Here is a 24,924-nt window from a genome sequence, read left to right on the forward strand (position 1 = left end):
AAGTAGACGTGGTACAGAAACAGACGAGATGGCCGAGTGGTTAAGGCGATGGAATGCTAATCCATTGGGCTCTGCCCGCGTGGGTTCGAATCCCATCTTCGTCGCACATTCGGTTCTATGGTGTAATAGTTAGCCCTCTGGACTTTGAATTCAGCGATCCGAGTTCAAATCTCGGTAGAACCTGACCTTCTTTTTGAATTCTGATTTAATCTTTTGTTTAAAGAAAACGTGAGGGAAAGGCTGATTTATTTAAAATTGACTAAACCATATTTGAATGCTTTCAAGTCATTTCTTCAAAATTTGCCAGGCTTTCGGCAGAACTCATGCTTAGAGGGGAATTGGTGATTTCTAAGGCGCGTTGGTAATGCAATTAAAAGTGTATCAGAAAACTCCCAACGTGGGGCCCGAACCCACAACCCTACGATGAAGAGTTTCATGCTCTACCGACTGAGCTAGCCCGGCTGATTCGTTATTAGGTTCCGCCATTATAGCCGTCTTGGACTTATGCAACAATTGACCACACCTTAAATTACTTAAAATTGGGCCACTCGCGTAATCCTACTGTTTGGGCTGGTAAAAGGTTACGTGAGTCGAAACAGGTTCAGCAATGTTAGCTTTCCATAAAGTTGACGTGGTACAGAAACAGACGAGGTGGCAGAGTGGTTAAGGCGATGGACTGCTAATCCATTGGGCTCTGCCCGCGTGGGTTCGAATCCCATCTTCGTCGCTCATTCGGTTCTATGGTGTAATGGTTAGCCCTCTGGACTTTGAATCCAGCGATCCGAGTTGAAATCTCGGTAGAACCTGACCTTCTTTTCGAATTCTTTTTTAATCTTTTGTTTAACAAATACGTGAGGGAAAGGCTGATTTATTTAAAATTGACTAAGCCATATTTGAATGCTTTCAAGTCATTTCTTCAACATTAGCCAGGTTTATGGCAGAACTCATGCTTAGAGGAGAATTGGTGATTTCCACGGCGCGTTCGTAATGCAATTAAAAGTGTATCAGAAAACGCCCAACGTGGGACTCGAACCCACGACCCTGAGATTAAGAGTCTCATGCTCTACCGACTGAGCTAGCCGGGCTGATTCGTTATTAGGTTCCGCCATTAAAGCCGTCTTGGACTTACGCAACAATTGACCACACCTTACATTACTTAAAATTGGGCCACTCGTGTAATCCTACTGTTTGGGCTGGTAAAAGGTTACGTGAGTCGAAACAGGTTCAGCAATGTTAGCTTTCCATAGAGTAGACGTCGTACAGAAACAGACAAGGTGGCCGAGTGGTTAAGGCGATGGAATGCTAATCCGTTGGGCTCTGCCCGCGTGGGTTCGAATCCCATCTTCGTCGCACATTCGGTTCTATGGTGTAATGTTTAGCACTCTGGACTTTAAATCCAGCGATCCGAGTTCAAATCTCGGTAGAACCTTACCTTCTCTTTGAATTCTGATTTAATCTTTTGTTAAAAAAATACGTGAGGGAAAGGCTGATTTATTTAAAATTGACTAAGCCATATTTGAATGCTTTCAAGTCATTTCTTCAACATTTGCCAGGTTTATGGCAGAACTCAGGCTTAGAGGAGAATTGGTGATTTCCCCGGCGCGTTCGTAATGCAATTAAAAGTGCAGCAGAAAACGCCCAACGTGTGGCTCGAATCCACGACCCTGAGATTAAGAGTTTCATGCTCTACCGACTGAGCTAGCCCGGCTGATTTGTTATTAGGTTCCGCCATTAAAGCCGTCTTGGACTTATGCAACAATTGACCACACCTTAAATTACTTAAAATTGGGCCACTCGCGTAATCCTACTGTTTGGGCTGGTAAAAGGTTACGTGAGTCGAAACAGGTTCAGCAATGTTAGCTTTCCATAAAGTAGACGTGGTACAGAAACAGACGAGGTGGCCGAGTGGTTAAGGCGATGGACTGCTAATCCGTTGGGCTCTGCCCGCGTGGGTTCGAATCCCATCTTCGTCGCACATTCGGTTCTATGGTGTAATAGTTATCCCTCTGGACTTTGAATCCAGCGATCCGAGTTCAAATATCGGTAGAACCTGACCTTCTTTTCGAATTCTTTTTTAATCTTTTGTTTAACAAATACGTGAGGGAAAGGCTGATTTATTTAAAATTGACTAAGCCATATTTGAATGCTTTCAAGTCATTTCTTCAACATTTGCCAGGTTTATGGCAGAACTCATGCTTAGAGGAGAATTGGTGATTTCCACGGCGCGTTCGTAATGCAATTAAAAGTGTATCAGAAAACGCCCAACGTGGGGCTCGAACCCACGACCCTGAGATAAAGAGTCTCATGCTCTACCGACTGAGCTAGCCGGGCTGATTCGTTATTAGGTTCCGCCATTAAAGCCGTCTTGGACTTACGCAACAATTGACCACACCTAAGATTTCTTAAAATTGGGCCACTGGCGTAATCCTACTGTTTGGGCTGGTAAAAGGTTACGTGTGTCGAAACAGGTTCAGCAATGTTAGCTTTCCATAAAGTAGACGTGGTACAGAAACAGACGAGGTGGCCGAGTGGTTAAGGCGATGGACTGCTAATCCGTTGGGCTCTGCCCGCGTTGGTTCGAATCCCATCTTCGTCGCACATTCGGTTCTATGGTGTAATGTTTAGCACTCTGGACTTTAAATCCAGCGATCCGAGTTCAAATCTCGGTAGAACCTTACCTTCTCTTTGAATTCTGATTTAATCTTTTGTTAAAAAAACACGTGAGGGAAAGGCTGATTTATTTAAAATTGACTAAGCCATATTTGAATGCTTTCAAGTCATTTCTTCAACATTTGCCAGGTTTATGGCAGAACTCATGCTTAGAGGGGAATTGGTGATTTCTAAGGCGCGTTGGTAATGCAATTAAAAGTGTATCAGAAAAATCCCAACGTGGGGCCCGAACCCACAACCCTACGATGAAGAGTCTCATGCTGTACCGACTGCGCTAGCCGGGCCGATTCGTTATTAGATTCCGCCGTTAAAGCCGTCTTGGACTTACGCAACAAATGACCACGCCTAAGATTATTTAAAATTGGGCCACTCGCGTAATCCTACTGTTTGAGCTGGTAAAAGGTTACGTGAGTCGAAACAGGTTCAGAAATGTTAGCTTTCCATAAAGTAGACGTGGTACGGAAACAGACGAGATGGCCGAGTGGTTAAGGCGATGGAATGCTAATCCATTGGGCTCTGCCCGCGTGGGTTCGAATCCCATCTTCGTCGCACATTCGGTTCTATGGTGTAATAGTTAGCCCTCTGGACTTTGAATTCAGCGATCCGAGTTCAAATCTCGGTAGAACCTGATCTTCTTTTTGAATTCTGATTTAATCTTTTGTTTAAAGAAAACGTGAGGGAAAGGCTGATTTATTTAAAATTGACTAAACCATATTTGAATGCTTTCAAGTCATTTCTTCAAAATTTGCCAGGCTTTTGGCAGAACTCATGCTTAGAGGGGAATTGGTGATTTCTAAGGCGCGTTGGTAATGCAATTAAAAGTGTATCAGAAAACTCCCAACGTGGGGCCCGAACCCACAACCCTACGATGAAGAGTCTCATGCTGTACCGACTGCGCTAGCCGGGCCGATTCGTTATTAGATTCCGCCGTTAAAGCCGTCTTGGCCTTACACAACAATTGACCACACCTTAAATTACTTAAAATTGGGGCACTCGTGTAATCCCACTGTTTGTGCTGGTAAAAGGTTACGTGACTCGAAACAGGTTCAGCAATGTTAGCTTTCCATAAAGTAGACGTGGTACAGAAACAGACGAGGTGGCCGAGTGGGTAAGGCGATGGACTGCTAATCCATTGCGCTCTGCCCGCGTGTGTTCGAATCCCATCTTCGTCGCACATTCGTTTCTATGGTGTAATAGTTATCCCTCTGGACTTAGAATCCAGTGATCTGAGTTCAAATCTCGGTAGAACCTGACCTTCTTTTTGAATTCTGATTTAATCTTTTGTTTAAAGAAAACGTGAGGGAAAGGCTGATTTATTTAAAATTGACTAAGCCATATTTGAATGCTTTCAAGTCATTTCTTTAACATTTGCCAGGTTTATGGCAGAACTCATGCTTAGAGGAGAATTGGTGATTTCCACGGCGCGTTCGTAATGCAATTAAAAGTGTATTAGAAAACGCCCAACGTGGGGCTCGAACCCACGACCCTGAGATTAAGAGTCTCATGCTCTACCGACTGAGCTAGCCGGGCTGATTCGTTATTAGGTTCCGCCAGTAAAGCCGTCTTGGACTTACGCAACAATTGACCACACCTAAGGTTACTTTAAATTGGGCGACTCGCGTAATCCTACTGTTTGGGCTGGTAACAGGTTACGTGAGTCGAAACAGGTTCAGCAATGTTAGCTTTCCATAAAGTGGACGTGGTACAGAAACTGACCAGGTGGCCGAGTGGTTAAGGCGATGGACTGCTAATCCATTGGGCTCTGCCCGCGTGGGTTCGAATCTCACTTCGTCGCACATTCGGTTCTATGATGTAATGGTTAGCACTCTGGACTTTGAATCCAGCAATCCAAGTTCAAATCTCCGTAGAACCTGACCTTCTTTTTGAATTTTATTTAATCTTTTGTGTAAAAAATACGTGAGGAAAGGCTGATTTAGTTAAAATTGATTAAGCCATACTTGAATGCTTTCAAGTCATTTTTTCAACATTTGCCAGGTTTATGGCAGAACTCATGCTTAGAGGAGAATTGGTGATTTCCACGGCGCGTTTGTAATACAATTAAAAGTTTATCAGAAAACGCCCAACGTGGGGCTCGAACCCACGACCTTGAGACTAAGAGTCTCATGCTCTACCGACTGAATTAGCTGGGCTGATTCGTTATTAGGTTCCGCCATTAAAGCCGTTTTCAGCTTACGCAACAATTGACCACACCTTAAATTGCTTAAAATTGGGCCACTCGCGTAATCCTACTGTTTGGGCTGGTAAAAGGTTACGTGAGTCGAAACAGGTTCAGCAATGTTAGCTTTCCATAGAGTAGACGTCGTACAGAAACGGACAAGGTGGCCGAGTGGTTAAGGCGATGGACTGCTAATCCTTCGGGCTCCGCCCGCGTGGGTTCGAATCACATCTTCGTCGCACATGCGGTTCTATGGTGTAATGGTTAGTACTCTGGGCTTTGAATCCAGCGATCCGAGTTCAAATCTCGGTAGAACCTGACCTTCTTTTTGAATTCTTTTTTAATCTTTTGTTTAACAAATACGTGAGGGAAAGGCTGATTTATTTAAATTTGAATAAGCCATATTTGAATGCTTTCAAGTCATTTCTTCAACATTTGCCAGGTTTATGGCAGAACTCATGCTTAGAGGAGAATTGGTGATTTCCACGGCGCGTTCGTAATACAATTAAAAGTGTATCAAAAAACGCACAACGTGGGGCTCAAACCCACGACCCTGAGATTAAGAGTCTCATGCTCTACCGACTGAGCCAGCCGGGCTGATTCGGTATTAGGTTCCGCCATTAAAGCCGTCTTGGACTTACGCAACAATTGACAACACCTTAGAATACCTAAAATTGGGCCAATGCGTAATCCTACTGTTTGGGCTGGTAAAAGGTTACGTGAGTCGAAACAGGTTCAGCAAAACTTACGCAACAATTGACCACACCTTAAAATACTTAAAATTGGGCCACGCGCGTAATCCTACTGTTTGGGCTGGTAAAAGGTTACGTGAGTCGAAACAGGTTCAGCAATGTTAGCTTTCCATAGAGTAGACGTTGTAAAGAAAAAGACGAGGTGGCCGAGTGGTTAAGGCGATAAACTGCTAATCCTTCAGGCTCTGCCCGCGTGGGTTCGAATCACATCTTCGTCGCACATGCGGTTCTATGGTGTAATGGTTAGCACTCTGGGCTTTGAATCCAGCGATCCGAGTTCAAATCTCGGTAGAACCTGACCTTCTTTTTGAATTCTTTTTTAATCTTTTGTTTAACAAATACGTGAGGGAAAGGCTGATTTATTAAAATTTGAATAAGCCATATTTGAATGCTTTCAAGTCATGTCTTCAACATTTGCCAGGTTTATGGCAGAACTCACGCTTAGAGGAGAATTGGTGATTTCCACGGCGCGTTCGTAATACAATTAAAAGTGTATCAAAAAACGCACAACGTGGGGCTCGAACCCACGACCCTGAGATTAAGAGTCTCATGCTCTACCGACTGAGCCCGCCGGGTTGATTCGGTATTAGGTTCCGCCATTAGAGCCGTCTTGGACTTACACAACAATTGACCACGCCTAAGATTACTTAAAATTGGGCCACTCGCGTAATCCTACTGTTTGGGCTGGTAAAAGGTTACGCAAGTCAAAACAGGTTCAGCAATGTTAGATTTCCATAAAGTAGACGTGGTACAGAAACAGACGAGGTGGCCGAGTGGTTATGGCGATGGACTGCTAATCCATTGGGCTCTGCCCGCGTGGGTTCGAATCCCATCTTCGTCGCACATTCGGTTCTATGGTGTAATGGTTAGCACTCTGGACTTTGAATCCAGCGATCCGAGTTCAACTCTCGGTAGAACCTGACCTTCTTTTTGAATTCTGATTTAATCTTTTGTTTAAAAAATACGTGAGGGAAAGGCTGATTTATTTAAAATTGACTAAGCCATATTTGAATGCTTTCAAGTAATTTCTTCAACATTTGCCAGGTTTATGGCAGAACTCATGCTTAGAGGAGAATTGGTGATTTTCACGGCGCGTTCGTAATGCAATCAAAAGTTTATCAGAAAACGCCCAACGTAGGGTTCAAACCCACGACCCTGAGATTAAGAGTCTCATGCTCTACCGACTGAGCTAGCTGGGCTGATTCGTTATTAGTTTCCGCCATTAAAGCCGTCTTGGACCAACGCAACAATTAACCACACCTAAGATTACTTAAAATTGGGCCACTGGCGTAATCCTACTCTTTGGGCTGGTAAAAGGTTACGCAAGTCAAAACAGGTTCAGCAATGTTAGATTTCCATAAAGTAGACGTGGTACAGAAAAAGACGAGGTGGCCGAGTGGTTAAGGCGACGGACTGCTAATCCTTTGGGCTCTGCCCGCGTGGGTTCGAATCCCATCTTCGTCGCACATTCGGTTCTATGGTGTAATGGTTACCACTCTGGACTTTGAATCCAGCGATCCGAGTTCAACTCTCGGTAGAACCTGACCTTCTTTTTGAATTCTGATTTAATCTTTTGTTTGAAAAATACGTGAGGGAAAGGCTGATATATTCAAAATTAACTAAGCCATATTTTGGGCTGGTAAAAAGTTACGTGAGTCGAAACAGGTTCAGCAATGTTAGCTTTCCATAGAGTAGACGTCGTACAGAAACAGACGAGGTGGCCGAGTGGTTAAGGCGATGGACTGCTAATCCTTCGGGCTCTGCCCGCGTGGGTTCGAATCACATCTTCGTCGCACATCCGGTTCTATGATGTAATGGTTAGCACTCTGGACTTTGAATCCAGCGATCCGAGATCAAATCTCGGTAGAACCTGACCTTCTTTTTGAATTCTTTTTTAATCTTTTGTTTAACAAATACGTGAGGGAAAGGCTGATTTATTTAAAATTGAATAAGCCATATTTGAATGCTTTCAAGTCATTTCTTCAACATTTGCCAGGTTTATGGCAGAACTTATGCTTAGTGGAGAATTGGTGATTTCCACGGCGCGTTCGTAATACAATTAAAAGTGTATCAAAAAACGCCCAACGTGGGGCTCGAACCCACGACCCTGAGATTAAGAGTCTCATGCTCTACCGACTTAGCCAGCCGGGTTGATTCGGTATTAGGTTCCGCCATTAAAGCCGTCTTGGACTTACGCAACAATTGACCACACCTTAAATTACTTAAAATTGGGCCACTCGCGTAATCCTACTGTTTGGGCTGGTAACAGGTTACGTGAGTCGAAACAGGTTCAGCAAAACTTACGCAACAATTGACCACACCTTAAATTACTTAAAATTGGGCCAGTCGCGTAATCCTACTGTTTGGGCTGATAAAAGGTTACGTGAGTCGAAACAGGTTCAGCAATGTTAGCTTTCCATAGAGTAGACGTCGTAACGAAAAAGACGAGGTGGCCGAGTGGTTAAGGCGATGGACTGCTAATCCTTCGTGCTGTGCCCGCGTGGGTTCGAATCACATCTTCGTCGCACATGCGGTTCTATGGTGTAATGGTTAGCACTCTGGACTTTAAATCCAGCGATCCGAGTTCAAATCTTGGTAGAACCTGACCTTTTTTTTGAATTCTTTTTTAATCTTTTGTTTATCAAATACGTGAGGGAAAGGCTGATTTATTTAAAATTGACTAAGCCATATTTGAATGCTTTCAAGTCATTTCTTCAACATTTGCAAGGTTTATGGCAGAACTCATGCTTAGAGGAGAATTGGTGATTTCCACGGCGCGTTCGTAATGCAATTAAAAGTGTATCAGAAAACGCCCAACGTGGGGCTCGAACCCACGACCCTGAGATTAAGAGTCTCATGCTCTACCGACTGAGCTAGCTGGGCTGATTCGTTATTAGTTTCCGCCATTAAAGCCGTCTTGGACTAACGCAGCAATTAACCACACCTAAGATTACTTAAAATTGGGCCACTCGCGTAATCCTACTGTTTGGGCTGGTAAAAGGTTACGCAAGTCAAAACAGGTTCAGCAATGTTAGTCTTCCATAAAGTAGACGTGGTACAGAAACAGACGAGGTGGCCGAGTGGTTAAGGCGATGGACTGCTAATCCTTTGGGTTCTGCCCGCGTGGGTTCGAATCCCATCTTCGTCGCACATTCGGTTCTATGGTGTAATGGTTAGCACTCTGGACTTTGAATCCAGCGATCCGAGTTCAACTCTCGGTAGAACCTGACCTTCTTTTTGAATTCTGATTTAATCTTTTGTTTGAAAAATACGTGAGGGAAAGGCTGATATATTCAAAATTAACTAAGCCATATTTGAATGCTTTCAAGTCATTTCTTCAACATTTGCCAGCTTTATGGCAGAACTCATGCTTAGAGGGGTATTGGTGATTTCCACGCCGCGTTCATAATGCAATTAAAAGTGCAGCAGAAAACGCCCAACGTTGTGCTTGAACCCACGACCCTGAGATTAAGAGTCTCATGCTCTACCGACTGAGCTAGCCGGGCTGATTCGTTATTAGGTTCCGCCATTAAAGCCGTCTTGGACTTACGCAACAATTGACCACACCTTACATTACTTAAAATTGGGCCACTCGCGTAATCCTACTGTTTGGGCTGGTAAAAGGTTACGTGAGTCGAAACAGGTTCAGCAATGTTAGCTTTCCATAGAGTAGACGTCGTACAGAAACAGACAAGGTGGCCGAGTGGTTAAGGCGATGGACTGCTAATCCTTCGGGCTCTGTCCGCGTGGGTTCGAATCACATCTTCGTTGCACATGTGGTTCTATGGTGTAATGGTTAGCACTCTGGACTTTGAATCCAGCGATCCGAGTTCAAATCTCGGTAGAACCTGACCTTCTTTTCGAATTCTTTTTTAATCTTTTGTTTAACAAATACGTGAGGGAAAGGCTGATTTGTTTAAAATTGACTAAGCCATATTTGAATGCTTTCAAGTCATTTCTTCAACATTTGCCAGGTTTATGGCAAAACTCATGCTTAGAGGAGAATTGATGATTTCCACGGCGCGTTCGTAATGCAATTAAAAGTGTATCAGAAAACGCCCAACGTGGGGCTCGAACCCAAGACCCTGAGATTAAGAGTCTCATGCTCTACCGACTGAGCTAGCCGGGCTGATTCGTTATTAGGTTCCGCCATTAAAGCCGTCTTGGACTTACGCAACAATTGACCACACCTAAGATTACTTAAAATTGGGCCACTCGCGTAATCCTACTGTTTGGGCTGGTAAAAGGTTACGTGTGTCGAAACAGGTTCAGCAATGTTAGCTTTCCATAAAGTAGACGTGGTACAGAAACAGACGAGGTGGCCGAGTGGTTAAGGCGATGGACTGCTAATCCTTCGGGCTCTGTCCGCGTGGGTTCGAATCACATCTTCGTCGCACATTTGGTTCTATGGTGTAATGGTTAGCACTCTGGACTTTGAATCCAGCGATCCGAGTTCAAATCTCGGTAGAACCTGACCTTCTTTTCGAATTGTTTTTTAATCTTTTGTTTAACAAATACGTGAGGGAAAGGCTGATTTGTTTAAAATTGACTAAGCCATATTTGAATGCTTTCAAGTCATTTCTTCAACATTTGCCAGGTTTATGGCAAAACTCATGCTTAGAGGAGAATTGATGATTTCCACGGCGCGTTCGTAATGCAATTAAAAGTGTGTCAGAAAACGCCCAACGTGGGGCTCGAACCACGACCCTGAGATTAAGAGTCACATGCTCTACCGGCTGAGCTAGCCGGGCTGATTCGTTATTAGGTTCCGCCATTAAAGCCGTCTTGGACTTACGCAACAATTGACCACACCTTACATTACTTAAAATTGGGCCACTCGTGTAATCCTACTGTTTGGACTGGTAAAAGGTTACGTGTGTCGAAACAGGTTCAGCAATGTTAGCTTTCCATAAAGTAGACGTGGTACAGAAACAGACGAGGTGGCCGAGTGGTTAAGGCGATGGACTGCTAATCCGTTGGGCTCTGCCCGCGTGGGTTCGAATCCCATCTTCGTCGCACATTCGGTTCTATGGTGTAATGTTTAGCACTCTGGACTTTAAATCCAGCGATCCGAGTTCAAATCTCGGTAGAACCTTACCTTCTCTTTGAATTCTGACTTAATCTTTTGTTAAAAAAACACGTGAGGGAAAGGCTGATTTATTTAAAATTGACTAAGCCATATTTGAATGCTTTCAAGTCATTTCTTCAACATTTGCCAGGTTTATGGCAGAACTCATGCTTAGAGGAGAATTGGTGATTTCCACGGCGCGTTCGTAATCCAATTAAAAGTGTATCAGAAAACGCCCAACGTGGGGCTCGAACCCACGACCCTGAGATTAAGAGTCTCATGCTCTACCGACTGAGCTAGCCGGGCTGATTCGATATTAGGTTCCGCCATTAAACCCGTCTTGGACTTACGCAACAATTGACCACACCTAAGATTACTTAAAATTGGGCCACTGGCGTAATCCTACTGTTTGGGCTGGTAAAAGGTTACGTGTGTCGAAACAGGTTCAGCAATGTTAGCTTTCCATAAAGTAGACGTGGTACAGAAACAGACGAGGTGGCCGAGTGGTTAAGGCGATGGACTGCTAATCCGTTGGGCTCTGCCCGCGTGGGTTCGAATCCCATCTTCGTCGCACATTCGGTTCTATGGTGTAATGTTTAGCACTCTGGACTTTAAATCCAGCGATCCGAGTTCAAATCTCGGTAGAACCTTACCTTCTCTTTGAATTCTGATTTAATCTTTTGTTAAAAAAATACGTGAGGGAAAGGCTGATTTATTTAAAATTGACTAAGCCATATTTGAATGCTTTCAAGTCATTTCTTCAACATTTGCCAGGTTTATGGCAGAACTCAGGCTTAGAGGAGAATTGGTGATTTCCCTGGCGCGTTCGTAATGCAATTAAAAGTGCAGCAGAAAACGCCCAACGTGGGGCTCGAATCCACGACCCTGAGATTAAGAGTTTCATGCTCTACCGACTGAGCTAGCCCGGCTGATTCGTTATTAGGTTCCGCCATTAAAGCCGTCTTGGACTTATGCAACAATTGACCACACCTTAAATTACTTAAAATTGGGCCACTCGCGTAATCCTACTGTTTGGGCTGGTAAAAGGTTACGTGAGTCGAAACAGGTTCAGCAATGTTAGCTTTCCATAAAGTTGACGTGGTACAGAAACAGACGAGGTGGCAGAGTGGTTAAGGCGATGGACTGCTAATCCATTGGGCTCTGCCCGCGTGGGTTCCAATCCCATCTTCGTCGCACATTCGGTTCTATGGTGTAATGGTTAGCCCTCTGGACTTTGAATCCAGCGATCCGAGTTCAAATCTCGGTAGAACCTGACCTTCTTTTCGAATTCTTTTTTAATCTTTTGTTTAACAAATACGTGAGGGAAAGGCTGATTTATTTAAAATTGACTAAGCCATATTTGAATGCTTTCAAGTCATTTCTTCAACATTTGCCAGGTTTATGGCAGAACTTATGCTTAGAGGAGAATTGGTGATTTCCACGGCGCGTTCGTAATGCAATTAAAAGTGTATCAGAAAACGCGCAACGTGGGGCTCGAACCCACGACCCTGAGATTAAGAGTCTCATGCTCTACCGATTGAGCTAGCCGGGCTGATTCGTTATTAGGTTCCGCCATTAAAGCCGTCTTGGACTTACGCAACAATTGACCACACCTAAGATTACTTAAAATTGGGCCACTGGCGTAATCCTACTGTTTGGGCTGGTAAAAGGTTACGTGTGTCGAAACAGGTTCAGCAATGTTAGCTTTCCATAAAGTAGACGTGGTACAGAAACAGACGAGGTGGCCGAGTGGTTAAGGCGATGGACTGCTAATCCGTTGGGCTCTGCCCGCGTGGGTTCGAATCCCATCTTCGTCGCACATTCGGTTCTATGGTGTAATGTTTAGCACTCTGGACTTTAAATCCAGCGATCCGAGTTCAAATCTCGGTAGAACCTTACCTTCTCTTTGAATTCTGATTTAATCTTTTGTTAAAAAAACACGTGAGGGAAAGGCTGATTTATTTAAAATTGACTAAGCCATATTTGAATGCTTTCAAGTCATTTCTTCAACATTTGCCAGGTTTATGGCAGAACTCATGCTTAGAGGAGAATTGATGATTTCCACGGCGCGTTCGTAATGCAATTAAAAGTGCATCAGAAAACGCCCAACGTGGGGCTCGAACCACGACCCTGAGATTAAGAGTCACATGCTCTACCGACTGAGCTAGCCGGGCTGATTCGTTATTAGGTTCCGCCATTAAAGCCGTCTTGGACTTACGCAACAATTGACCACACCTAAGATTACTTAAAATTGGGCCACTCGCGTAATCCTACTGTTTGGGCTGGTAAAAGGTTACGTGTGTCGAAACAGGTTCAGCAATGTTAGGTTTCCATAAAGTAGACGTGGTACAGAAACAGACGAGGTGGCCGAGTGGTTAAGGCGATGGACTGCTAATCCGTTGGGCTCTGCCCGCGTGGGTTCGAATCCCATCTTCGTCGCACATTCGGTTCTATGGTGTAATGTTTAGCACTCTGGACTTTGAATCCAGCCATCCGAGTTCAACTCTCGGTAGAACCTGACCTTCTTTTTGAATTCTGATTTAATCTTTTGTTTGAAAAATACGTGAGGTAAAGGCTGATATATTCAAAACTAACTAAGCCATATTTGAATGCTTTCAAGTCATTTCTTCAAATTTGCCAGCTTTATGGCAGAACTCATGCTTAGAGGGGAATTGGTGATTTCCACGCCGCGTTCATAATGCAATTAAAAGTGCAGCAGAAAACGCCCAACGTTGTGCTTGAACCCACGACCCTGAGTTTAAGAGTCTCATGCTCTACCGACTGAGCTAGCCGGGCTGATTCGTTATTAGGTTCCGCCATTAAAGCCGTCTTGGACTTACGCAACAATTGACCCCACCTTACATTACTTAAAATTGGGCCACTCGTGTAATCCTACTGTTTGGGCTGGTAAAAGGTTACGTGAGTCGAAACAGCTAATCCTTCGGGCTCTGTCCGCGTGGGTTCGAATCACATCTTCGTCGCACATGTGGTTCTATGGTGTAATGGTTAGCACTCTGGACTTTGAATCCAGCGATCCGAGTTACAATCTCGGTAGAACCTGACCTTCTTTTCGAATTCTTTTTTAATCTTTTGTTTAACAAATACGTGAGGGAAAGGCTGATTTATTTAAAATTGACTAAGCCATATTTGAATGCTTTCAAGTCATTTCTTCAACATTTGCCAGGTTTATGGCAGAACTCAGGCTTAGAGGAGAATTGGTGATTTCCCCGGCGCGTTCGTAATGCAATTAAAAGTGCAGCAGAAAACGCCCAACGTGGGGCTCGAATCCACGACCCTGAGATTAAGAGTTTCATGCTCTACCGACTGAGCTAGCCCGGCTGATTCGTTATTAGGTTCCGCCATTAAAGCCGTCTTGGACTTATGCAACAATTGACCACACCTTAAATTACTTAAAATTGGGACACTCGCGTAATCCTACTGTTTGGGCTGGTAAAAGGTTACGTGAGTCGAAACAGGTTCAGCAATGTTAGCTTTCCATAAAGTTGACGTGGTACAGAAACAGACGAGGTGGCAAAGTGGTTAAGGCGATGGACTGCTAATCCATTGGGCTCTGCCCGCGTGGGTTCGAATCCCATCTTCGTCGCACATTCGGTTCTATGGTGTAATGGTTAGCCGTCTGGACTTTGAATCCAGCGATCCGAGTTTAAATCTCGGTAGAACCTGACCTTCTTTTCGAATTCTTTTTTAATCTTTTGTTTAACAAATACGTGAGGGAAAGGCTGATTTATTTAAAATTGACTAAGCCATATTTGAATCCTTTCAAGTCATTTCTTCAACATTTGCCAGGTTTATGGCAGAACTCATGCTTAGAGGAGAATTGGTGATTTCCACGGCGCGTTCGTAATGCAATTAAAAGTGTATCAGAAAACGCCCAACGTGGGGCTCGAACCAACGACCCTGAGATTAAGAGTCTCATGCTCTACCGACTGAGCTAGCCGGGCTGATTCGTTATTAGGTTCCTCCATTAAAGCCGTCTTGGACTTACGCAACAATTGACCACACCTAAGATTACTTAAAATTGGGCCACTGGCGTAATCCTACTGTTTGGGCTGGTAAAAGGTTACGTGTGTCGAAACAGGTTCAGCAATGTTAGCTTTCCATAAAGTAGACGTGGTACAGAAACAGACGAGGTGGCCGAGTGGTTAAGGCGATGGACTGCTAATCCGTTGGGCTCTGCCCGCGTGGGTTCGAATCCCATCTTCGTCGCACATTCGGTTCTATGGTGTAATGTTTAGCACTCTGGACTTTAAATCCAGCGATCCGAGTTCAAATCTCGGTAGAACCTTACCTTCTCTTTGAATTCTGACTTAATCTTTTGTTAAAAAAACACGTGAGGGAAAGGCTGATTTATTTAAAATTGACTAAGCCATATTTGAATGCTTTCAAGTCATTTCTTCAACATTTGCCAGGTTTATGGCAGAACTCATGCTTAGAGGAGAATTGATGATTTCCACGGCGCGTTCGTAATGCAATTAAAAGTGCATCAGAAAACGCCCAACGTGGGGCTCGAACCCACGACCCTGAGATTAAGAGTCACATGCTCTACCGACTGAGCTAGCCGGGCTGATTCGTTATTAGGTTCCGCCATTAAAGCCGTCTTGGACTTACGCAACAATTGACCACACCTAAGATTACTTAAAATTGGGCCACTCGCGTAATCCTACTGTTTGGGCTGGTAAAAGGTTACGTGTGTCGAAACAGGTTCAGCAATGTTAACTTTCCATAAAGTAGACGTGGTACAGAAACAGACGAGGTGGCCGAGTGGTTAAGGCGATGGACTGCTAATCCGTTGGGCTCTGCCCGCGTGGGTTCGAATCCCATCTTCGTCGCACATTCGGTTCTATGGTGTAATGTTTAGCACTCTGGACTTTGAATCCAGCCATCCGAGTTCAACTCTCGGTAGAACCTGACCTTCTTTTTGAATTCTGATTTAATCTTTTGTTTGAAAAATACGTGAGGGAAAGGCTGATATATTCAAAACTAACTAAGCCATATTTGAATGCTTTCAAGTCATTTATTCAAAATTTGCCAGCTTTATGGCAGAACTCATGCTTAGAGGGGAATTGGTGATTTTCACGCCGCGTTCATAATGCAATTAAAAGTGCAGCAGAAAACGCCCAACGTTGTGCTTGAACCCACGACCCTGAGTTTAAGAGTCTCATGCTCTACCGACTGAGCTAGCCGGGCTGATTCGTTATTAGGTTCCGCCATTAAAGCCGTCTTGGACTTACGCAACAATTGACCACACCTTACATTACTTAAAATTGGGCCACTCGTGTAATCCTACTGTTTGGTCTGGTAAAAGGTTACGTGAGTCGAAACAGGTTCAGCAATGTTAACTTTCCATAGAGTAGACGTCGTACAGAAACAGACAAGGTGGCCGAGTGGTTAAGGCGATGGACTGCTAATCCTTCGGGCTCTGTCCGCGTGGGTTCGAATCACATCTTCGTCGCACATGTGGTTCTATGGTGTAATGGTTAGCACTCTGGACTTTGAATCCAGCGATCCGAGTTCAAATCTCGGTAGAACCTGACCTTCTTTTCGAATTCTTTTTTAATCTTTTGTTTAACAAATACGTGAGGGAAAGGCTGATTTATTTAAAATTGACTAAGCCATATTTGAATGCTTTCAAGTCATTTCTTCAACATTTGCTAGGTTTATGGCAGAACTCATGCTTAGAGGAGAATTGGTGATTTCCACGGCGCGTTCGTAATGCAATAAAAAGTGTATCAGAAAACGCCCAACGTGGGGCTCGAACCCACGACCCTGAGATTAAGAGTCTCATGCTCTACCGACTGAGCTAGCCGGGCTGATTCGTTATTAGGTTCCGCCATTAAAGACGTCTTGGACTTACGCAACAATTGACCACACCTAAGATTACTTAAAATTGGGCCACTGGCGTAATCCTACTGTTTGGGCTGGTAAAAGGTTACGTGTGTCGAAACAGGTTCAGCAATGTTAGCTTTCCATAAAGTAGACGTGGTACAGAAACAGACGAGGTGGCCGAGTGGTTAAGGCGATGGACTGCTAATCCGTTGGGCTCTGCCCGCGTGGGTTAGAACCCATCTTCGTCGCACATTCGGTTCTATGGCGTAATGTTTAGCACTCTGGACTTTAAATCCAGCGATCCGAGTTCAAATCTCGGTAGAACCTTACCTTCTCTTTGAATACTGATTTAATCTTTTGTTAAAAAAATACGTGAGGGAAAGGCTGATTTATTTAAAATTGACTAAGCCATATTTGAATGCTTTCAAGTCATTTCTTCAACATTTGCCAGGTTTATGGCAGAACTCATGCTTAGAGGAGAATTGGTGATTTCCACGGCGCGTTCGTAATGCAATTAAAAGTGTATCAGAAAACGCCCAACGTGGGGCTCGAACCAACGACCCTGAGATTAAGAGTCTCATGCTCTACCGACTGAGCTAGCCGGGCTGATTCGTTATTAGGTTCCGCCATTAAAGCCGTCTTGGACTTACGCAACAATTGACCACACCTAAGATTACTTAAAATTGGGCCACTGGCGTAATCCTACTGTTTGGGCTGGTAAAAGGTTACGTGTGTCGAAACAGGTTCAGCAATGTTAGCTTTCCATAAAGTAGACGTGGTACAGAAACAGACGAGGTGGCCGAGTGGTTAAGGCGATGGACTGCTAATCCGTTGGGCTCTGCCCGCGTGGGTTCGAATCCCATCTTCGTCGCACATTCGGTTCTATGGTGTAATGTTTAGCACTCTGGACTTTAAATCCAGCGATCCGAGTTCAAATCTCGGTAGAACCTTACCTTCTCTTTGAATTCTGACTTAATCTTTTGTTAAAAAAACACGTGAGGGAAAGGCTGATTTATTTAAAATTGACTAAGCCATATTTGAATGCTTTCAAGTCATTTCTTCAACATTTGCCAGGTTTATGGCAGAACTCATGCTTAGAGGAGAATTGATGATTTCCACGGCGCGTTCGTAATGCAATTAAAAGTGCATCAGAAAACGCCCAACGTGGGGCTCGAACCCACGACCCTGAGATTAAGAGTCACATGCTCTACCGACTGAGCTAGCCGGGCTGATTCGTTATTAGGTTCCGCCATTAAAGCCGTCTTGGACTTACGCAACAATTGACCACACCTAAGATTACTTAAAATTGGGCCACTCGCGTAATCCTACTGTTTGGGCTGGTAAAAGGTTACGTGTGTCGAAACAGGTTCAGCAATGTTAACTTTCCATAAAGTAGACGTGGTACAGAAACAGACGAGGTGGCCGAGTGGTTAAGGCGATGGACTGCTAATCCGTTGGGCTCTGCCCGCGTGGGTTCGAATCCCATCTTCGTCGCACATTCGGTTCTATGGTGTAATGTTTAGCACTCTGGACTTTGAATCCAGCCATCCGAGTTCAACTCTCGGTAGAACCTGACCTTCTTTTTGAATTCTGATTTAATCTTTTGTTTGAAAAATACGTGAGGGAAAGGCTGATATATTCAAAACTAACTAAGCCATATTTGAATGCTTTCAAGTCATTTATTCAAAATTTGCCAGCTTTATGGCAGAACTCATGCTTAGAGGGGAATTGGTGATTTTCACGCCGCGTTCATAATGCAATTAAAAGTGCAGCAGAAAACGCCCAACGTTGTGCTTGAACCCACGACCCTGAGTTTAAGAGTCTCATGCTCTACCGACTGAGCTAGCCGGGCTGATTCGTTATTAGGTTCCGCCATTAAAGCCGTCTTGGACTTACGCAACAATTGACCACACCTTACATTACTTAAAATTGGGCCACTCGTGTAATCCTACTGTTTGGTCTGGTAAAAGGTTACGTGAGTCGAAACAGGTTCAGCAATGTTAACTTTCCATAGAGTAGACGTCGTACAGAAACAGACAAGGTGGCCGAGTGGTTAAGGCGATGGACTGCTAATCCTTCGGGCTCTGTCCGCGTGGGTTCGAATCACATCTTCGTCGCACATGTGGTTCTATGGTGTAATGGTTAGCACTCTGGACTTTGAATCCAGCGATCCGAGTTCAAATCTCGGTAGAACCTGACCTTCTTTTCGAATTCTTTTTTAATCTTTTGTTTAACAAATACGTGAGGGAAAGGCTGATTTATTTAAAATTGACTAAGCCATATTTGAATGCTTTCAAGTCATTTCTTCAACATTTGCTAGGTTTATGGCAGAACTCATGCTTAGAGGAGAATTGGTGATTTCCACGGCGCGTTCGTAATGCAATAAAAAGTGTATCAGAAAACGCCCAACGTGGGGCTCGAACCCACGACCCTGAGATTAAGAGTCTCATGCTCTACCGACTGAGCTAGCCGGGCTGATTCGTTATTAGGTTCCGCCATTAAAGACGTCTTGGACTTACGCAACAATTGACCACACCTAAGATTACTTAAAATTGGGCCACTGGCGTAATCCTACTGTTTGGGCTGGTAAAAGGTTACGTGTGTCGAAACAGGTTCAGCAATGTTAGCTTTCCATAAAGTAGACGTGGTACAGAAACAGACGAGGTGGCCGAGTGGTTAAGGCGATGGACTGCTAATCCGTTGGGCTCTGCCCGCGTGGGTTAGAACCCATCTTCGTCGCACATTCGGTTCTATGGCGTAATGTTTAGCACTCTGGACTTTAAATCCAGCGATCCGAGTTCAAATCTCGGTAGAACCTTACCTTCTCTTTGAATACTGATTTAATCTTTTGTTAAAAAAATACGTGAGGGAAAGGCTGATTTATTTAAAATTGACTAAGCCATATTTGAATGCTTTCAAGTCATTTCTTCAACATTTGCCAGGTTTATGGCAGAACTCAGGCTTAGAGGAGAATTGGTGATTCCCCGGCGCGTTCCTAATGCAATTAAAAGTGCAGCAGAAAACGCCCAACGTGGGGCTCGAATCCAAGACCCTGAGATTAAGAGTTTCATGCTCTACCGACTGAGCTAGCCCGGCTGATTCGTTATTAGGTTCCGCCATTAAAGCCGTCTTGGACTTATGCAACAATTGACCACACCTTAAATTACTTAAAATTGGGCCACTCGCGTAATCCTACTGTTTGGGCTGGTAAAAGGTTACGTGAGTCGAAACAGGTTCAGCAATGTTAGCTTTCCATAAAGTAGACGTGGTACAGAAACAGACGAGGTGGCCGAGTGGTTAAGGCGATGGACTGCTAATCCGTTGGGCTCTGCCCGCGTGGGTTCGAATCCCATCTTCGTCGCCCATTCGGTTCTATGGTGTAATGTTTAGCACTCTGGACTTTAAATCCAGCGATCCGAGTTCAAATCTCGGTAGAACCTTACCTTCTCCTTGAATTCTGATTTAATCTTTTGTTAAAAAAATACGTGAGGGAAAGGCTGATTTATTTAAAATTGACTAAGCCATATTTGAATGCTTTCAAGTCACTTCTTCAACATTTGCCAGGTTTATGGCAGAACTCAGGCTTAGAGGAGAATTGGTGATTTCCCCGGCGCGTTCGTAATGCAATTAAAAGTGCAGCAGAAAACGACCAACGTGGGGCTCGAATCCACGACCCTGAGATTAAGAGTTTCATGCTCTACCGACTGAGCTAGCCCGGCTGATTCGTTATTAGGTTCCGCCATTAAAGCCGTCTTGGACTTATGCAACAATTGACCACACCTTAAATTACTTAAAATTGGGCCACTCGCGTAATCCTACTGTTTGGGCTGGTAAAAGGTTACGTGAGTCGAAACAGGTTCAGCAATGTTAGCTTTCCATAAAGTTGACGTGGTACAGAAACAGACGAGGTGACAGAGTGGTTAAGGCGATGGACTGCTAATCCATTGGGCTCTGCCCGCGTGGGTTCGAATCCCATCTTCGTCGCACATTCGGTTCTATGGTGTAATGGTTAGCCCTCTGGACTTTGAATCCAGCGATCCTTGTTCAAATCTCAGTAGAACCTGACCTTCTTTTCGAATTCTTTTTTAATCTTTTGTTTAACAAATACTTGAGGGAAATGCTGATTTATTTAAAATTGACTAAGCCATATTTGAATGCTTTCAAGTCATTTCTTCAACATTTGCCAGGTTTATGGCAGAACTCATGCTTAAAGGAGAATTGGTGATTTCCACGGCGCGTTCGTAATGCAATTAAAAGTGTATCAGAAAACGCCCAACGTGGGGCTCGAACCCACGACCCTGAGATTAAGAGTCTCATGCTCTACCGACTGAGCTAGCCGGGCTGATTCATTATTAGGTTCCGCCATCAAAGCCGTCTTGGACTTACGCAACAATTGACCACACCTAAGATTACTTAAAATTGGGCCACTGGCGTAATCCTACTGTTTGGGCTGGTAAAAGGTTACGTGTGTCGAAACAGGTTCAGCAATGTTAGCTTACCATAAAGTAGACGTGGTACAGAAAAAGACGAGGTGGCAGAGTGGTTAAGGCGATGGACTGCTAATCCATTGGGCTCTGCCCGCGTGGGTTCGAATCCCATCTTCGTCGCACATTCGGTTCTATGGTGTAATGGTTAGCCCTCTGGACTTTGAATCCAGCGATCCTTGTTCAAATCTCAGTAGAACCTGACCTTCTTTTGGAATTCTTGTTTAATCTTTTGTTTAAAAAATACGTGAGGGAAAGGCTGATTTATTTAAAATTGACTAAGCCATATTTGAATGCTTTCAAGTCATTTCTTCAACGTTTGCCAGGTTTATGGCAGATCTCAGGCTTAGAGGACAATTGGTGATTTCCACGGCGCGTTCGTAATGCAATTAAAAGTGTATCAGAAAACTCCTAACGTGGGGCTCGAACCCACGACCCTACGATGAAGAGTCTCATGCTGTACCGACTTCGCTAGCCGGGCCGATTCGTTATTAGATTCCGCCGTTAAAGCCGTCTAGGACTTACGCAACAATTGACCACGCCTAAGATTACTTAAAATTGGGCCACTCACGTAATCCTACTGTTTGGGCTGGTAAAAGGTTACGTGAGTCAAAACAGGTTAAGCAATGTTAGCTTTCCATAAAGTAGACGTGGTACAGAAACAGACGAGATGGGCGAGTGGTTAAGGCGATGGACTGCTAATCCTTCGGGCTTTGTCCGCGTGGGTTCGAATCACATCTTCGTCGCACATGTGGTTCTATGGTGTAATGGTTAGCACTCTGGACTTTGAATCCAGCGATCCGAGTTCAAATCTCGGTAGAACCTGACCTTCTTTTCGATTTCTTTTTTAATCTTTTGTTTAACAAATACGTGAGGGAAAGGCTGATTTATTTAAAATTGACTAAGCCATATTTGAATGCTTTCAAGTCATTTCTTTAACATTTGCCAGGTTTATGGCAGAACTCATGCTTAGAGGAGAATTGGTGATTTCCACGGCGCGTTCGTAATGCAATTTAAAGTGTATCAGAAAACTCCCAACGTGGGGTACGAACCCACGACCCTGAGATTAAGAGTGTCATGCTCTACCAACTGAGCTAGCCAGGCTAATTCGTTATTAGGTTTCGCCATTAAAGCCGTCTTGGACTTGCGCAACAATTGACCACACCTTAAATTACTTAAAATTGGGCCACTCGCGTAATCCTACTGTTTGGGCTGGTAAAAGGTTACGTGTGTCGAAACAGGTTCAGCAATGTTAGCTTACCATAAAGTAGACGTGGTACAGAAACAGACGAGGTGGCCGAGTGGTTAAGGCGATGGACTGCTAATCCTTCGGGCTCTGCCCGCGTGGGTTCGAATCCCATCTTCGTCGCACATTCGGTTCTATGGTGTAATGTTTAGCACTCTGGACTTTAAATCCAGCGATCCGAGTTCAAATCTCGGTAGAACCTTACCTTCTCTTTGAATTCTGATTTAATCTTTTGTTAAAAAAATACGTGAGGGAAAGGATGATTTATTTAAAATTGACTAAGCCATATTTGAATGCTTTCAAGTCATTTCTTCAACATTTGCCAGGATTATGGCAGAACTCATGCTTAGAGGAGAATTGGTGATTTCCCCGGCGCGTTCGTAATGCAATTAAAAGTGCAGCAGAAAACGCCCAACGTGGGGCTCGAATCCACGACCCTGAGATTAAGAGTTTCATGCTCTACCGACTGAGCTAGCCCGGCTGATTCGTTATTAGGTTCCGCCATTAAAGCCGTCTTGGACTTATGCAACAATTGACCACACCTTAAATTACTTAAAATTGGGCCACTCGCGTAATCCTACTGTTTGGGCTGGTAAAAGGTTACGTGTGTCGAAACAGGTTCAGCAATGTTAGCTTTCCATAAAGTAGACGTGGTACAGAAACAGACGAGGTGGCCGAGTGCTTAAGGCGATGGACTGCTAATCCGTTGGGCTCTGCCCGCGTGGGTTCGAATCCCATCTTCGTCGCACATTCGGTTCTATGGTGTAATGGTTAGCACTCTTGACTTTGAATCCAGCGATCCGAGCTCAACTCTCGGTAGAACCTGACCTTCTTTTTGAATTCTTGTTTAATCTTTTGTTTGAAAAATACGTGAGGAAAAGGCTGATTTATTTAAAATTGACTAAGCCATATTTGAATGCTTTCAAGTCATTTCTTCAACGTTTGCCAGGTTTATGGCAGATCTCAGGCTTAGAGGACAATTGGTGATTTCCACGGCGCGTTCGTAATGCAATTAAAAGTGTATCAGAAAACTCCTAACGTGGGGCTCGAACCCACGACCCTACGATGAAGAGTCTCATGCTGTACCGACTTCGCTAGCCGGGCCGATTCGTTATTAGATTCCGCCGTTAAAGCCGTCTAGGACTTACGCAACAATTGACCACGCCTAAGATTACTTAAAATTGGGCCACTCACGTAATCCTACTGTTTGGGCTGGTAAAAGGTTACGTGAGTCAAAACAGGTTAAGCAATGTTAGCTTTCCATAAAGTAGACGTGGTACAGAAACAGACGAGATGGGCGAGTGGTTAAGGCGATGGACTGCTAATCCTTCGGGCTTTGTCCGCGTGGGTTCGAATCACATCTTCGTCGCACATGTGGTTCTATGGTGTAATGGTTAGCACTCTGGACTTTGAATCCAGCGATCCGAGTTCAAATCTCGGTAGAACCTGACCTTCTTTTCGATTTCTTTTTTAATCTTTTGTTTAACAAATACGTGAGGGAAAGGCTGATTTATTTAAAATTGACTAAGCCATATTTGAATGCTTTCAAGTCATTTCTTTAACATTTGCCAGGTTTATGGCAGAACTCATGCTTAGAGGAGAATTGGTGATTTCCACGGCGCGTTCGTAATGCAATTTAAAGTGTATCAGAAAACTCCCAACGTGGGGTACGAACCCACGACCCTGAGATTAAGAGTGTCATGCTCTACCAACTGAGCTAGCCAGGCTAATTCGTTATTAGGTTTCGCCATTAAAGCCGTCTTGGACTTGCGCAACAATTGACCACACCTTAAATTACTTAAAATTGGGCCACTCGCGTAATCCTACTGTTTGGGCTGGTAAAAGGTTACGTGAGTCGAAACAGGTTCAGCAATGTTAGCTTTCCATAGAGTAGACGTCGTACAGAAACAGACGAGGTGGCCGAGTGGTTAAGGCGATGGACTGCTAATCCTTCGGGCTCTGCCTGCCCGCGTGGGTTCGAATCACATCATCGTCGCACATGCTGTTCTATGGTGTAATGGTTAGCACTCTGGACTTTGAATCCAGCGATCCGGGTTCAAATCTCGGTAGAACCTGACCTTTTTTTTGAATTCTTTTTTAATCTTTTGTTTAACAAATACGGGAGGGAAAGGATGATTTATTTAAAATTGACTAAGCCATATTTGAATGCTTTCAAGTCATTTCTTCAACATTTGCCAGGATTATGGCAGAACTCATGCTTAGAGGAGAATTGGTGATTTCCACGGCGCGTTCGTAATGCAATTAAAAGTGTATCAGAAAACGCCCAACGTGGGGCTCGAACCCACGACCCTGAGATTAAGAGTCTCATGCTCTACCGACTGAGCTAGCCGGGCTGATTTGTTATTAGGTTCCGCCATTAAAGCCGTCTTGGACTTACGCAACAATTGACCACACCTAAGATTACTTAAAATTGGGCCACTCGCGTAATCCTACTGTTTGGGCTGGTAAAAGGTTACGTGTGTCGAAACAGGTTCAGCAATGTTAGCTTTCCATAAAGTAGACGTGGTACAGAAACAGACGAGGTGGCCGAGTGGTTAAGGCGATGGACTGCTAATCCGTTGGGCTCTGCCCGCGTGGGTTCGAATCCCATCTTCGTCGCACATTCGGTTCTATGGTGTAATGGTTACCACTCTGGACTTTGAATCCAGCGATCCGAGCTC

The 24,924-nt window shown here is 44.2% G+C and overlaps 47 non-coding genes across 47 annotated transcripts; 29 read left to right on the top strand and 18 right to left on the bottom strand.

Moving 5' to 3' along the window:
* The first annotated feature begins 645 nt into the window (after positions 1-645).
* On the top strand, positions 646-727 carry Trnas-gcu (transfer RNA serine (anticodon GCU)). The gene has a single exon. It is a non-coding gene; the product is annotated as a tRNA-Ser (tRNA).
* A 285-nt stretch (positions 728-1,012) lies between these two features.
* On the bottom strand, positions 1,013-1,085 carry Trnak-cuu (transfer RNA lysine (anticodon CUU)). Its single transcript has one exon. It is a non-coding gene; the product is annotated as a tRNA-Lys (tRNA).
* An 806-nt stretch (positions 1,086-1,891) lies between these two features.
* Trnas-gcu (transfer RNA serine (anticodon GCU)) lies at positions 1,892-1,973 on the top strand. The gene has a single exon. It is a non-coding gene; the product is annotated as a tRNA-Ser (tRNA).
* A 285-nt stretch (positions 1,974-2,258) lies between these two features.
* On the bottom strand, positions 2,259-2,331 carry Trnak-cuu (transfer RNA lysine (anticodon CUU)). Its single transcript has one exon. It is a non-coding gene; the product is annotated as a tRNA-Lys (tRNA).
* A 1,796-nt stretch (positions 2,332-4,127) lies between these two features.
* Trnak-cuu (transfer RNA lysine (anticodon CUU)) lies at positions 4,128-4,200 on the bottom strand. Its single transcript has one exon. It is a non-coding gene; the product is annotated as a tRNA-Lys (tRNA).
* A 1,170-nt stretch (positions 4,201-5,370) lies between these two features.
* Trnak-cuu (transfer RNA lysine (anticodon CUU)) lies at positions 5,371-5,443 on the bottom strand. Its single transcript has one exon. It is a non-coding gene; the product is annotated as a tRNA-Lys (tRNA).
* A 380-nt stretch (positions 5,444-5,823) lies between these two features.
* Positions 5,824-5,895, top strand: Trnaq-uug (transfer RNA glutamine (anticodon UUG)). Its single transcript has one exon. It is a non-coding gene; the product is annotated as a tRNA-Gln (tRNA).
* Positions 5,896-6,357: 462 nt separating this feature from the next.
* Positions 6,358-6,439, top strand: Trnas-gcu (transfer RNA serine (anticodon GCU)). The gene has a single exon. It is a non-coding gene; the product is annotated as a tRNA-Ser (tRNA).
* A 7-nt stretch (positions 6,440-6,446) lies between these two features.
* On the top strand, positions 6,447-6,518 carry Trnaq-uug (transfer RNA glutamine (anticodon UUG)). Its single transcript has one exon. It is a non-coding gene; the product is annotated as a tRNA-Gln (tRNA).
* A 206-nt stretch (positions 6,519-6,724) lies between these two features.
* Trnak-cuu (transfer RNA lysine (anticodon CUU)) lies at positions 6,725-6,797 on the bottom strand. Its single transcript has one exon. It is a non-coding gene; the product is annotated as a tRNA-Lys (tRNA).
* Positions 6,798-6,980: 183 nt separating this feature from the next.
* On the top strand, positions 6,981-7,062 carry Trnas-gcu (transfer RNA serine (anticodon GCU)). Its single transcript has one exon. It is a non-coding gene; the product is annotated as a tRNA-Ser (tRNA).
* A 7-nt stretch (positions 7,063-7,069) lies between these two features.
* Trnaq-uug (transfer RNA glutamine (anticodon UUG)) lies at positions 7,070-7,141 on the top strand. Its single transcript has one exon. It is a non-coding gene; the product is annotated as a tRNA-Gln (tRNA).
* Positions 7,142-7,676: 535 nt separating this feature from the next.
* Positions 7,677-7,749, bottom strand: Trnak-cuu (transfer RNA lysine (anticodon CUU)). The gene has a single exon. It is a non-coding gene; the product is annotated as a tRNA-Lys (tRNA).
* Positions 7,750-8,408: 659 nt separating this feature from the next.
* Positions 8,409-8,481, bottom strand: Trnak-cuu (transfer RNA lysine (anticodon CUU)). Its single transcript has one exon. It is a non-coding gene; the product is annotated as a tRNA-Lys (tRNA).
* A 183-nt stretch (positions 8,482-8,664) lies between these two features.
* On the top strand, positions 8,665-8,746 carry Trnas-gcu (transfer RNA serine (anticodon GCU)). The gene has a single exon. It is a non-coding gene; the product is annotated as a tRNA-Ser (tRNA).
* Positions 8,747-8,753: 7 nt separating this feature from the next.
* Trnaq-uug (transfer RNA glutamine (anticodon UUG)) lies at positions 8,754-8,825 on the top strand. The gene has a single exon. It is a non-coding gene; the product is annotated as a tRNA-Gln (tRNA).
* Positions 8,826-9,376: 551 nt separating this feature from the next.
* Positions 9,377-9,448, top strand: Trnaq-uug (transfer RNA glutamine (anticodon UUG)). The gene has a single exon. It is a non-coding gene; the product is annotated as a tRNA-Gln (tRNA).
* A 206-nt stretch (positions 9,449-9,654) lies between these two features.
* On the bottom strand, positions 9,655-9,727 carry Trnak-cuu (transfer RNA lysine (anticodon CUU)). The gene has a single exon. It is a non-coding gene; the product is annotated as a tRNA-Lys (tRNA).
* Positions 9,728-9,999: 272 nt separating this feature from the next.
* On the top strand, positions 10,000-10,071 carry Trnaq-uug (transfer RNA glutamine (anticodon UUG)). The gene has a single exon. It is a non-coding gene; the product is annotated as a tRNA-Gln (tRNA).
* Positions 10,072-10,532: 461 nt separating this feature from the next.
* Positions 10,533-10,614, top strand: Trnas-gcu (transfer RNA serine (anticodon GCU)). Its single transcript has one exon. It is a non-coding gene; the product is annotated as a tRNA-Ser (tRNA).
* Positions 10,615-10,899: 285 nt separating this feature from the next.
* Positions 10,900-10,972, bottom strand: Trnak-cuu (transfer RNA lysine (anticodon CUU)). Its single transcript has one exon. It is a non-coding gene; the product is annotated as a tRNA-Lys (tRNA).
* A 183-nt stretch (positions 10,973-11,155) lies between these two features.
* Trnas-gcu (transfer RNA serine (anticodon GCU)) lies at positions 11,156-11,237 on the top strand. The gene has a single exon. It is a non-coding gene; the product is annotated as a tRNA-Ser (tRNA).
* Positions 11,238-11,867: 630 nt separating this feature from the next.
* Positions 11,868-11,939, top strand: Trnaq-uug (transfer RNA glutamine (anticodon UUG)). Its single transcript has one exon. It is a non-coding gene; the product is annotated as a tRNA-Gln (tRNA).
* A 206-nt stretch (positions 11,940-12,145) lies between these two features.
* On the bottom strand, positions 12,146-12,218 carry Trnak-cuu (transfer RNA lysine (anticodon CUU)). Its single transcript has one exon. It is a non-coding gene; the product is annotated as a tRNA-Lys (tRNA).
* Positions 12,219-12,401: 183 nt separating this feature from the next.
* Positions 12,402-12,483, top strand: Trnas-gcu (transfer RNA serine (anticodon GCU)). The gene has a single exon. It is a non-coding gene; the product is annotated as a tRNA-Ser (tRNA).
* Positions 12,484-13,023: 540 nt separating this feature from the next.
* Positions 13,024-13,105, top strand: Trnas-gcu (transfer RNA serine (anticodon GCU)). Its single transcript has one exon. It is a non-coding gene; the product is annotated as a tRNA-Ser (tRNA).
* A 1,083-nt stretch (positions 13,106-14,188) lies between these two features.
* Trnas-gcu (transfer RNA serine (anticodon GCU)) lies at positions 14,189-14,270 on the top strand. Its single transcript has one exon. It is a non-coding gene; the product is annotated as a tRNA-Ser (tRNA).
* Positions 14,271-14,555: 285 nt separating this feature from the next.
* Positions 14,556-14,628, bottom strand: Trnak-cuu (transfer RNA lysine (anticodon CUU)). Its single transcript has one exon. It is a non-coding gene; the product is annotated as a tRNA-Lys (tRNA).
* A 183-nt stretch (positions 14,629-14,811) lies between these two features.
* Trnas-gcu (transfer RNA serine (anticodon GCU)) lies at positions 14,812-14,893 on the top strand. Its single transcript has one exon. It is a non-coding gene; the product is annotated as a tRNA-Ser (tRNA).
* A 285-nt stretch (positions 14,894-15,178) lies between these two features.
* Positions 15,179-15,251, bottom strand: Trnak-cuu (transfer RNA lysine (anticodon CUU)). The gene has a single exon. It is a non-coding gene; the product is annotated as a tRNA-Lys (tRNA).
* A 183-nt stretch (positions 15,252-15,434) lies between these two features.
* Trnas-gcu (transfer RNA serine (anticodon GCU)) lies at positions 15,435-15,516 on the top strand. The gene has a single exon. It is a non-coding gene; the product is annotated as a tRNA-Ser (tRNA).
* A 630-nt stretch (positions 15,517-16,146) lies between these two features.
* Positions 16,147-16,218, top strand: Trnaq-uug (transfer RNA glutamine (anticodon UUG)). The gene has a single exon. It is a non-coding gene; the product is annotated as a tRNA-Gln (tRNA).
* Positions 16,219-16,424: 206 nt separating this feature from the next.
* On the bottom strand, positions 16,425-16,497 carry Trnak-cuu (transfer RNA lysine (anticodon CUU)). Its single transcript has one exon. It is a non-coding gene; the product is annotated as a tRNA-Lys (tRNA).
* Positions 16,498-17,046: 549 nt separating this feature from the next.
* Positions 17,047-17,119, bottom strand: Trnak-cuu (transfer RNA lysine (anticodon CUU)). Its single transcript has one exon. It is a non-coding gene; the product is annotated as a tRNA-Lys (tRNA).
* Positions 17,120-17,302: 183 nt separating this feature from the next.
* Positions 17,303-17,384, top strand: Trnas-gcu (transfer RNA serine (anticodon GCU)). Its single transcript has one exon. It is a non-coding gene; the product is annotated as a tRNA-Ser (tRNA).
* A 285-nt stretch (positions 17,385-17,669) lies between these two features.
* On the bottom strand, positions 17,670-17,742 carry Trnak-cuu (transfer RNA lysine (anticodon CUU)). Its single transcript has one exon. It is a non-coding gene; the product is annotated as a tRNA-Lys (tRNA).
* A 183-nt stretch (positions 17,743-17,925) lies between these two features.
* Positions 17,926-18,007, top strand: Trnas-gcu (transfer RNA serine (anticodon GCU)). The gene has a single exon. It is a non-coding gene; the product is annotated as a tRNA-Ser (tRNA).
* A 630-nt stretch (positions 18,008-18,637) lies between these two features.
* Positions 18,638-18,709, top strand: Trnaq-uug (transfer RNA glutamine (anticodon UUG)). The gene has a single exon. It is a non-coding gene; the product is annotated as a tRNA-Gln (tRNA).
* A 206-nt stretch (positions 18,710-18,915) lies between these two features.
* Positions 18,916-18,988, bottom strand: Trnak-cuu (transfer RNA lysine (anticodon CUU)). Its single transcript has one exon. It is a non-coding gene; the product is annotated as a tRNA-Lys (tRNA).
* An 804-nt stretch (positions 18,989-19,792) lies between these two features.
* On the top strand, positions 19,793-19,874 carry Trnas-gcu (transfer RNA serine (anticodon GCU)). The gene has a single exon. It is a non-coding gene; the product is annotated as a tRNA-Ser (tRNA).
* Positions 19,875-20,782: 908 nt separating this feature from the next.
* On the bottom strand, positions 20,783-20,855 carry Trnak-cuu (transfer RNA lysine (anticodon CUU)). The gene has a single exon. It is a non-coding gene; the product is annotated as a tRNA-Lys (tRNA).
* A 183-nt stretch (positions 20,856-21,038) lies between these two features.
* On the top strand, positions 21,039-21,120 carry Trnas-gcu (transfer RNA serine (anticodon GCU)). Its single transcript has one exon. It is a non-coding gene; the product is annotated as a tRNA-Ser (tRNA).
* Positions 21,121-21,750: 630 nt separating this feature from the next.
* Positions 21,751-21,822, top strand: Trnaq-uug (transfer RNA glutamine (anticodon UUG)). Its single transcript has one exon. It is a non-coding gene; the product is annotated as a tRNA-Gln (tRNA).
* A 462-nt stretch (positions 21,823-22,284) lies between these two features.
* On the top strand, positions 22,285-22,366 carry Trnas-gcu (transfer RNA serine (anticodon GCU)). Its single transcript has one exon. It is a non-coding gene; the product is annotated as a tRNA-Ser (tRNA).
* A 1,253-nt stretch (positions 22,367-23,619) lies between these two features.
* On the top strand, positions 23,620-23,691 carry Trnaq-uug (transfer RNA glutamine (anticodon UUG)). The gene has a single exon. It is a non-coding gene; the product is annotated as a tRNA-Gln (tRNA).
* Positions 23,692-24,524: 833 nt separating this feature from the next.
* Trnak-cuu (transfer RNA lysine (anticodon CUU)) lies at positions 24,525-24,597 on the bottom strand. The gene has a single exon. It is a non-coding gene; the product is annotated as a tRNA-Lys (tRNA).
* Positions 24,598-24,780: 183 nt separating this feature from the next.
* On the top strand, positions 24,781-24,862 carry Trnas-gcu (transfer RNA serine (anticodon GCU)). Its single transcript has one exon. It is a non-coding gene; the product is annotated as a tRNA-Ser (tRNA).
* Positions 24,863-24,924: the final 62 nt, after the last annotated feature.

The sequence above is a fragment of the Hydractinia symbiolongicarpus genome, chromosome 14, assembly GCF_029227915.1.
Source record: "Hydractinia symbiolongicarpus strain clone_291-10 chromosome 14, HSymV2.1, whole genome shotgun sequence".
In the NCBI taxonomy this organism is placed as follows: domain Eukaryota; kingdom Metazoa; phylum Cnidaria; class Hydrozoa; order Anthoathecata; family Hydractiniidae; genus Hydractinia; species Hydractinia symbiolongicarpus.